This window comes from Sturnira hondurensis, unplaced genomic scaffold, assembly GCF_014824575.4.
Source record: "Sturnira hondurensis isolate 20B ecotype Veracruz unplaced genomic scaffold, ASM1482457v3 Scaffold0021354, whole genome shotgun sequence".
Lineage (NCBI taxonomy): Eukaryota > Metazoa > Chordata > Mammalia > Chiroptera > Phyllostomidae > Sturnira > Sturnira hondurensis.
In genome coordinates this window covers 25,954,028-25,965,266 of record NW_028093985.1, presented here as the reverse complement: position 1 = coordinate 25,965,266, position 11,239 = coordinate 25,954,028, and positions in this window count along the sequence as shown.

The window sequence follows — 11,239 nt, the reverse complement described above, 5'->3', positions numbered from 1 at the left end:
TAGAATTAGAGATAGATCAGGAAAAAATAATATCCAAAATAAATACAAGGGGATAGTAGGATGGAAAATAAAGCAAATGCTGTAACAGAAACATAAAATATCGTGAGAAGTCTTAAAAATGTGTAAAACATCCCAGGAGAAAAGAAAGAGAATGAAACAGAAAAGGTCATGCTTGAAAAGGTAAGTCAGGGAAAATGACAACATTGATAGACGGCATCCACCTACATATTCAATTTCTAAAAATCACAAGAAGAAAACCATGCTCAGGCACTGCATAGTAAAACAATTGAAAGCCTAAAACTAAGGAAATATCATAAAAGTAGTCACAGGAAAAGAAAAACCCAAGTCAAAAGAACAACATGACTGAAAATAGAATTCTCAACAGAAACAATGGAAGGCAGAGGACAAAAGAATGATATACTCAATGTGCTGAAAAAATAATTAAACAGTGTGGTGATTACGAAAAGGAAAGGGAGACTGGGAGGTAGCAGAGGATAAAGGGGGCGTAAATGGTGACAAAGAGACTTGACTTTGGATGGTGAACACACAACAAAATATATGGATGATGTATTAAATTATATGCTTGGAACATATAATTCTATTAACTAGTGTCACCCCGATAATACAATTTTTAATTTAGAATTCTGTGTCCAACAAATTTCCAACTCAGAACTGCATATGCACAAAAATATTATCCAAAATTGAAGCTGAAAGAAATTTTAGAATAACAAAAACAGATACTTTATCATTAGCGTAACATCACTAAATACGGTATTAAAGAGTCATTCTCAAGCAGAACATGAATGACATCAGATGGAAACATTGATATAGAAAGAAATAGAGTGCATTATAAGAAGAGCACATGTAAGGATGATTATAAACAAACACTAACTGTCTGAAATAAAAATAGTGTCGTTGAATTGAGTTGAAAGAGAATTAAAATATATACTCTGAATATGTATTAACAAAAGGAAAGTGGCCATGGATTTGAAGGGGTGTAGAAGGGCTGCCCCACTGGCCATGGAGTCAGTAGTAAGTGGCAGCTATGAGGATGGTGCCATGAAGTACAGGGATTCAGCCATGAGGTCTGGGGTGCAAGGAGGTGCCCTACAGTTTGGACATGCATTTTGGGATTAAGAGCTGGAGAACAAAAGGAGACCCACTGGGAAACCTACCTGGAAAACACTGTGGCTGAGCTGGTAGTGCTGGGAGTTGTGGAGACCTGCCTAACCACGCACAGATTAGTGGGAGATGTTTGGAATGCTGAACTATGATGGGGAATGCTGGTCAGTGGACGTCTGCTTTTCTGAAAGACAGTACCTCTGACTGGCGTATTCTGAAACTGTTCTGGGTTGGCAGAGGGAGGCAGGACTATGTGTTTGGGGTGTTTTGAAGAGAGTGGGACTTAACAGCAGAAATCACCACTGGTCTGAATGTGTCTAACCTGTAAATAAGCGACCCCTTTCCTTTTTTACCAGACTCTCACACTGGGAGTCATGCTTCTTGGCAGTGGGCAATCAAAGCCCTCAGCTGTTCCAGAACAGCACAGGCAGGTTTCTGTAACAACGTCACTGCTGTTGGTTTTGGCTTTTGGCTAAAAACTCAATCTAGTTTACTTTCGTCTTACTAATGAAAATAAATTAACTTAATCTATCTCTGTGTATATCAAAAATATATTGTTTTAAAGTTTTCTTTATGTAGGAAAAATGTATTTTCTACCCTTTGGTTATGTAGGCAAATTGCATAAAAATGTTACAAAAAATTTATGTCAAGATACTTCTCTGTGAAGCTAATGAACATATAAAAATCTGCAACGAATTACAAAAGGTAAAAAGGTAAGTTGCCTTTTTTTGCATCTTAAAAATTTCAAAGAAAATCGAAGTGTTCATAAATTCTATGACTAGTGTACTTTATCCATACACACAAACATCAACAGAGAATGCATGATGCTGTTAATAAAAAATGACATTGAACATTTGTGTATTTCAAGTACAAAAATGAAGTGACAGTTGAGTATTTTTTATCCTTGGATAATTCTTTTTTCAACTCTTTTATATAATGTAACAATTATTCATGACATGATGCTATTGAAATTGGCTCGCTAGATAAATAAATAGCCTATACTTCTACTTCTCAATTATAATCCATGATGTTTATATTTATCCTTCAGATAAAAAAACTACTTAGGAATATGGAAGAGGCAGAAAGTGCTTTGTTGAATGAAATGCAGTGTATAGTAGCAGCTAACCTCACATTAAAATTAGTCTCTGACTAACCTCCATTAGTGACAAAGACACAGTAATGGAGGGAAATTTTTTGTCTTATCAGTAAAGCAGCAATTTAAGACAGGACAACATCATTTTCTATGAGACACTTATCTGTCTTTTCTTCTTTACGTAGGTATTGTTAGATATCCTCTACATTCTATGTGCATAGAGAGCATCACCTCTTTTTATGTCTCAACTCCTAAATTAGCAATTTTCATCAGAGTTTTGGGATTTTTTTTTACTATATCAAATATTTACCTACGAACTTGGAGTGCTTACCAGAGCACAAATTGTCCCCACTTGTAGGGCCCAAATCAAATTTACATATGCAAATATTAAAGAAACTAAAATAAAACATTTTAAAAGTAGCAGAATAGGAAATAACTGTAACTATAATATATAATAAATGTACTAATTGTTAGGGCTGATAATACATTAAGAAAGTACAATCTTCCAAATCTATGTTTTAACATAGATTTTTTGTCATTCTTTTGTCATCCACTTTTAAATTCTAAATGTAATCTTTCTGAATCCTTTCTTAATTGCTGGTGGAGTGCAGATTACTCTAAGTGGAAATTATATGATACACAACACAAAGAATATACATACTACATGCCATAAAATACTTTGTTCTTATCTTTATTCGCTGTGTAACAATAAATTCAAAAGTATTTTTTTCACTGTATATTTAGTTATTTTATCTATTGTTGAGAGAGCTTAAGATTTTTTGTACTGATTTAGTAGCAAAACAAAAATCAAAACATGTTCATACCCTTCAGTTAATGTCTCCAAAGTAAAATGAGAAATCTTGAACTGTTTTTGGTGTACTGTTATTATGAAGAGTTTCATTTTTCAATTCTAACCATATTAGCTTGCAAATGAATATGACTCTTTTATGTCATAAACTTAAGAGAATATTGGTTATATATATAAGTTGTGTAAAACAGAAAAGAATGAAGATGTGAAATAAATATGCTGGCTCTATTCATTGGCACAACGTGAAAAAGTATGATGCATGCTTTATTACAAAGTTTACTTTTAAGGACAGGCTAGAACTTTTACCTTGTATGAAACTATGCTATTCACAATAAGTGTTTCCATAATAGCACAAACTTGTGCTGATGCACCGGATCCTCTCCTTTTGTCCCCAGATCTGTCAGGATGTGGACTGTTTGAACTACATCAACGGGCTGTTTTGCCCTCCAGGTTCTTGTTTCTTTTGACTAATCAGAGGAACTCCCAGAAGATGGGGGTTATGGAGGAGAGGAAGAAGACTCAATTAGAAGTCCGTATTTTCCTGTTTATCTTTCTGGAAGTTCAAATTTTGTTGTTTAACTAGTTTGTATGCTTGTTTTATTTTTTTTCTGTTGTTGTTGTCATTTTGCTCTTTCCTTTTAACAGTCATAGTTTATGTCAGACAATTCCCCCCTTAAAGGTATCTTACTTGTCTATATGTTGTGAAAACTTTTTGTTATCATTATCCCCTAGAGTAACACAGTATTCTTTGTAGATCTTAATCTCTTCTGTGAATAAATACACTGCACAGTACCCAGTTTCAATGCACAGTGTGTATCTTGCCTGGGACCTGATTTATGTAGTGAGTGAGGACAATGGAAAAGACTTGAAACATTAGTAGGGTACTTGCGATCATTCTATAAGCTAATATAATACTTAAATGTTAAATACTTAAATGTTAATACTTAAATGAATTATGAAAGGTATTCCTTATGTTCTTCTAAAATATTCAGAAAAATCAATCAGCTTTAGTGAGGAAATGGAGAACTATACTCACATATTTTATATATACATATATACACATAAATATAAGAAGTGACCAAAAAAAAGGAATTATCTTCTGGAGGGCGGGCCCCTTGTAGTGCAGGCTTCCCCTGCTAGGTGAGTGCTCTAGGAACACATCTGTATCAGTGTGCCAGCTGGTGTTGTGAGAGGCTTCATTTGGCTTCAGAGAATTTTTCTGAAGACTCTTTCATTGTGGTTGCCCATTTTATTGGGGGAGATTTACAAGCTCACCTGCTCACACTGAGTCTTCAACAATTTTTTGACCAAAAATGGCATTTCCCCTGTGCTCCACCCTCCCTATTCACCGAATCTTACCCAGTGTGACATTTTTTTGGTTTGTTTCCTTGGAGAAACATGTCCTTACAGGGAAATGTTTTGCTGATGTGGAAGAGGTGAAACCAAAAAAATGGCAGAAACACTAAAGATGACATCAAAAGTGTTGCATTCAAAAACTGTCTTAAGAGATGAAAAAAAATCTCCACACGTGTATTACATCCAAATGGAGAGTACTCTGAAGGGGATTGAGGTTTAAACATGTAAGAATAAATACACAATTTTTAATAATAAATCCTGGAGTTCTTTTAGTAACTTCTTGTATACATATATACACATGTATATGCACATACAGTGACCCTTGAACAATGCAGTGGTTTAGAGAGCCATGTCTAACTTTTGACTCCCTCAAAACCTATTTTTCCTCATTATCCACAGAGAATTGATTCCACAACTGTCATGAAGACAAAAAGGTGTGGGTGTTCAAGTCCCTACATAAAAAGCATAGGTCAATGAGGTTGGCACCCCTCATCTGCAGACTCCCAAACCCTGGAACAAAAACAGTACAGGTGTTTACTTTTTTTTTAGATTATTTATGTATTTATTTTTAGAGAGGAAGGGAAAGAGAGGGGGAGAGAAATATCAATGTATGGTTGCCTCTCGTGAGTCCCTGCTGGGAACTGGCCTGCAACCCAGGCATGTGCCCTGACTGGGAATTGAACCTCTATCCTTTGGTTCTCAGGCCTGCGCTCAATCCACTGAGCTACACCAGCTAGGGTATATTTTTTTAATCTATGTAAAAGTCGACCTACGCAATTCAATTTTGTGTTGTTCAAGGATCAACTGTTCATCTTTTTGAAACTACTTTTGTAGCTTCATACCAATTAAGGAGTTTCCATTTCATCTTGATTTTATGCGGTATGGAGGCTCTGTATTACAGATCCTCTACCTGAAACCCCAAGTTCACTGTCAACCTGAGAATAATCTATCTCCTTAGCTGTAAGAAGTGAGCTCAAAAAGAATACAGTATTGGTGGACAAAAGTGAAACAAAGAAAATAAATCTCCCTCTACCTTCCTGGCTTTCAAGTCTAACTGCCAGTTTTCTTCCGTCACAGCTAAAACATCTAGGAAATTGGCAATTCTCAGTAGCTGACCCCATGACAGCTACTGATTCCAATAATTTTAACTCGTGATTAAAATACAATAATATAAAAAAGAATAAAAATGATTATAGAAAATCCTCACCATCATAGTATCTAGATGATAATCCAAATTTCAAATTACCTATGGGTTGAAAAAATTGAGCAAACAATTGAGCAAATGAAGAAAAATTCTTTATTCTTTATAAAGAATCAGCAAAAAACTCACATGTGTAAGCCTTTGGGAAGTGCAGGGAAAATCAGGGAAAAGAAACTGCATAGAAGAGAGAGAGCAGCTAGCAGAGAGTCTAAACTTTATCCCAAACTAGCATCAGAAATAAAAGACCACTTAGTATGTGAAAATAGAAATTACAGGAGTAAGAGCTATATGAACATGTTAGATATGGACATCGTGTCTGGTAGTGGATGGAGAAGGGTATGGAAAACAAGGAGGCAAAGGCACCCTTCAGAAGAAGCACTATGAAAAAAAAAGAATAAGGGAGAATTCAGGACATTTCTAGGTAAAAGAATTTTTTAAAAAACTAGAAACACACAACTTGACTGCCCATTCTTCACTCCTCTTTAAGAAAAATCTAGTAAAGAAACATACTTTGTTGCAGAGATAAAAGCAGGTGCTTTTTAACCAATATTCCTATAAAACAAAACATTTTTGTTATCTCTGTGACAAAGATACAGTTAACACTCCTCTTCTTTGAAAACTATGATAAAATTAAAATGGAAATATGATTCTATATCGTTCAGCTAGCAAATTCCCTGGCAACAAACAAACAGTAGTGAAGCAGAAGAAATGAATGAAAATCCCAGAGAAATTTCTTAGAGTGGAAGATAGGAAAAAGAAAAAATCGCATGTTCAATAAGAATTTTTAAATAAGAAAAACAAAGCAACAGAGTAGATTTAATTTTTATTTATATGATTACTATGTATATATACCTTATACCCAGGTAATATAAAATACAATTTTTTACAAGTGATCATGGTATATTCACAAAAAGGTGATTGTATAGTAAGGTACAAATAAAATATTATTTAGCACCATAGAGTAGAAGTATTTCAGACAACTTTATTGAATCAAAACACAATAGAATTAAAAATTCTTAGCAATAGAAAGAACAATCAAAGAAACTTGCAGCTAGAAATTACATGCTCTTTTTTAAACAACTCTTGAATAAGTACAACACTGAAGTAAATAATTTCTAAGCAATAAAAATAATATCAACATGAAAACATTACATGTCAGAATTGTGCAATACATTTGAAGCTGTAATTATAGAGAAAATAATAATACAAGACCTCTCATCAATAAAAATTTAAAAAATTGAAATACATAAATTATATTTCTAATTCAAAAAATCTAGTAAAAATTTAAATGAAAAAGCAATATGAAGTAATAAAAAATATAAACAGGAATTATAAAATAGATACAAAGCAGAATTCTTTAAAGAAATTTGCACATAAAATATTATTTATTTTAAAAAGTTAAAATGATTAGCTAAATGGTGACTTAGTAAAGGACAACATGATAGAGTAAATAGTTAAAGTCCTTTCTCTTCAGTGGCACATATTTTCTGGATATGATGACTTTCACATAAAACAGATTATCAAATAGAAAATGTAAGTTGATGATCTGTTTTTAATAGCAGTGTTAGGAATTATTAATACTAGCTGTTAGTAATAACTACTACTAATATAAATAAATATGCATATGTTAAAAGCTGTGGCTTTCAAATTAGATTTATGTCCTGTTTTGTTATATCTGTGATATAAAGTTAAAGTGTAAAAGAATGCAGAATAATTCAATATACAATATTTTATTGCCTCCAAATAGATTTTATTTAAAACCAAATAAAGTTTGTCAAGATATTTGCCTCACATAAGATTAACACATTACTTTGTAATTCAAATATTGATGGATATTCATCACTCACTCCTTAAAGATCAGCAGATGGTCACTTATTTGATGGTCTTAAAAATTTGCAGTAAAAAACAGGTATAAAAACTGACCAGGGGAGACTGGAGAAGTCCTGGACATTAATTCCAAAATCAATCTGAATGCATTTCTCCACACTATTAAAAAACTGAAACTACAAAATTACCAGAATTAGATATTTGGCTTTTCAAATTGCTATTTCTCCCTTTATCATTTAGTTTTGTTGTCATTGTTGCTTTTGATGTTGTTGTTGCTGTGGTTTAAAATGCAGACCAGCTGGTATAACGTTGCAGTGGCTTGAAAGGTAATTCCTGTCCCTGGACACTGCCTGACGGCCCAGGGTTGGAGAAGAGGTTCTGTCAGCCATGTGGTTCCATACCTGGCTCCCAGGTAGTTGCTCCTATTACCATTTTTTAAGAAACAGAAATGTTACAATTTTTCAGACAGGGGAACATGGAGGAAAATGCCATTTCTTTTTAGAATAGCTCACCCATTATTTCTACTGTACTTCCAAGAGCCTAGTAGTTTTAGAGTTGCACCTAGCTGCAAGGGTAGCTGTATTGCTAAAAGGAATAAGTGGAGAATAGATTTTGAGGTGTCTGTCAGATAACTCGTTGACAGTGTAGAATATCTATTTTCCTGTGCTTAGAATATCTGATGATTGATGACTTACTGTGAAATGAAAGTAAACCAATATAGCAATTCCATACATAGATTGCTCCTGCTTATGCTAGGGGAACTCAACAGATATTTTTCAAATGTATTGATAATATTGTTTATGTCAAAGTAATGATGGGTACAATTTTTCACCTTGACTTTAGTTAACTGGTTTCACAATACAGAAAAAATTACTCACTGTGTTATGCTACTTCATTTTCATAAAATGGGTATTGTGAGTGTGAATAAAATTATTTGTTATTCTGTAATGGAGGTGACTTGCTAACTTGGCACTAATAGAGTTTAGTGTCACGGCTACACTTAGCTCCAAGGGAGGACAGTCAATGCTATTTTCATTCTAAGCATTTTTGCACCAAGCTGAGCATTGGAAATTCAATAACCGAGAAGAAAATGGCAAATAGATACAAATAAATTTAAAAGAGGTACCATCTGCTAGCCTGTGGTTAAATTAGATTAAAAGTATACCTACATCATCCTAGAATAAGCAGCAAAATCTCTTACCCAGCTTGCTATTTGACCCTCCATCTAGTGCAAGTGCTTATCTTTTTCCGCAATAATGTCAAATATTTAGAATATTTTTTAATCGTACACGATGGTGTACTATTGCAATACAATGTAAGTCATGTTAAATTAAGCTTGAATAGATATAGAATTGTCTATAGTTATATAGACATCCACGTGTCTATATAACTTTATGACTGTTCTTTCAATTTTTTAAACTTAAAGGTATAAGGGGCAAAAAATTACTTTGCCTTGTACCTGCAAGTGACAGCTTGCAGCAAATAGGGTGCCCATCAGTGTCACTGGTGTCTTTTAAGAGAGTGAAAATGTTGACCTGTGTTCCCATGAATGTTGCTCCGGCCATCCAGCTTCATGTGAAGAAAATATATTTCTAAACTGTAAAATTACTTCTGACAAAACAGCAAACCTCCATGGCTCTGGGAGGTTTAGTTTTTTAAAGATGTTCCTGAGAGAGACCGTTGGATTGTCTGTCTTGATATCAACTGTTAACCATTTCTAATTTGATCCTCTATATCTTTCACATTTTAATATGTCAGAGGGAAAATACACATTTTAAATATATTTGCAGGTCTTTTTCATGTTCTAAGCATATAGGTACACATTAATTAAGCAACTGGATTTATATAAATTGAAAAAATAAGGCAACTTTTGATTTCTTTGCTAGACATTTATCTTAGTATTTATCCCTAATGCAGAGAAAGGGTTTCACTACCATGAAAACATCTATAAAAAATTTTTAAAAGTACAAATACAAGAAGCAAGAAATATTCTAAACCTCTGCTCTAAGTTTGTATAGCAGTGAGTAATAGTAATATTGTACAAAACAGACTTATGAATTCTGAAGTAATTTTTCAATTCTTCAGGAACACTTTCCCCATTACTGTAACTGTTTTATTTTGCTCTGTTGAATTTGAAAATGAAACCACTTTTGCTTCTTAGTAATTAACAGATAAAATCTGTTATAATATGTCATTATAGATCATTGCCAAATAAAAAGCAAGCACCAGATGGTGTGCTTTATGTTAAGCTACAGTGCACATGCATTAGGACTTCTTTTACTCTCTCAGGAAAATTGCAATTTATTTTAGAGAAATCCTTTACACTATGCAAGCTGTAGAGCAAGAAGCTGTTTTTACTAGCTTGGAAACGATAAAAAATGTGGTTTCATCTCTGGCTTTAATGCTCTGTGATGGGTTACTTTAAAGAACAATATAATGCGTCATTTATTATCTTGTTTTTTCCTTCTCTTTTTTCTCTTCCTCATTTTCCTCCTCCTCCTTTTCTTTGGATTATATAGACAACAGAAACAGATAACTGAAGCTAAATTATAGTTAAGTCCAATCATTTATCAGTTGTTAATAAAAATATTAGATGTAAAAGGTAAGGAATTCTTTATTAGCATTTTTCCTATTTGACATTCTATTAAATTCTAAAAGAAAAAAGTTTATATTCTTTATCCCCCCAAAATGATGTGCCTCTCACAATCTGTCTCTCATTGGATTTTCATTAACATCCAAGTTCTTCTGGTGGCCTTTGAGCCACATACTGAGGCCTTTCTCTTCACTCTCTGTTCATTCTAGTCACTCTCCCATTTGCCTACTGCTGTCTGGCTGTACTGACCTCCTTATTAGTCCTCAGACAGGGCCAACTCTCCCCCAGGTTAGAGGTTTCACTCATGACATTTCCTCAACTTTTTTATCTCATCTGGTTTGTGGCTCTTTCTTACTTTTGATATCACTTTAAATACCAGTTACTCCACACCTTTACCCCTTCTCATTGAAACATGCCCCCCTGATTTACAAGGTCTGTCCAGAAGGTATTCAGCCACATACTCTGAAAAATAGAGACATTTACTCAAGACAATACAAGATATAAGAAGCATTGCACCTTGGGACCTCACACAATTCTCCCAAATGCCATCAGCTGCCTCATCATATTGTCCTGAATCTCATAAATGGTCTGAAATCCCTTCCTTAATTTTAAAGGTGATTTTAGTTTGGGGAAAAGCCAGAAGACACACAGCACCAAATCTAGGCTGTACACAGGCTGAGTCACCTGCTCAATTTGATGTTCCGTCGAACAACTCTACACAAGCATGAAACATGATGCATGAGCAGGCATATTGTCGTGATGAAGCTGCCAGTCACCAGTTGCCCATAGCTGCAGCCTTCTGAATCATCTGAATAGTTTTTGCAGAGGAATGTTCAAGCTTAATACAAAATTTTATGCAGATTCATTGCTGTACTTGCTCAGTCATTTTGAATGTGACAGCCACACAGTACACATGCTCACTCAATAGCTTCTACCTCTCCCACTGACTAGTACAGTGAAGTTGTCATTGTTCATGTATGTTCGTTCCAGTTCATTCCCCTTGGTTACCAGTTTACATCAATGTCAGGCAAACCATTCTCTTTATATTAACAATAATTAGACTTTTTCCAGAGAGACTTCATATGCTAATCATACATTTATATTCTATTAATTATTGTCTGTATTCCTCAGTATACTTAAATGGCAGGAACTACATAATCTTTTTAAACAGATTTTATTTATTCATCTTTAGAGAGGAAGGGAAGGAGAGAGGGAGAGAAATATCAATGTATAGTCACC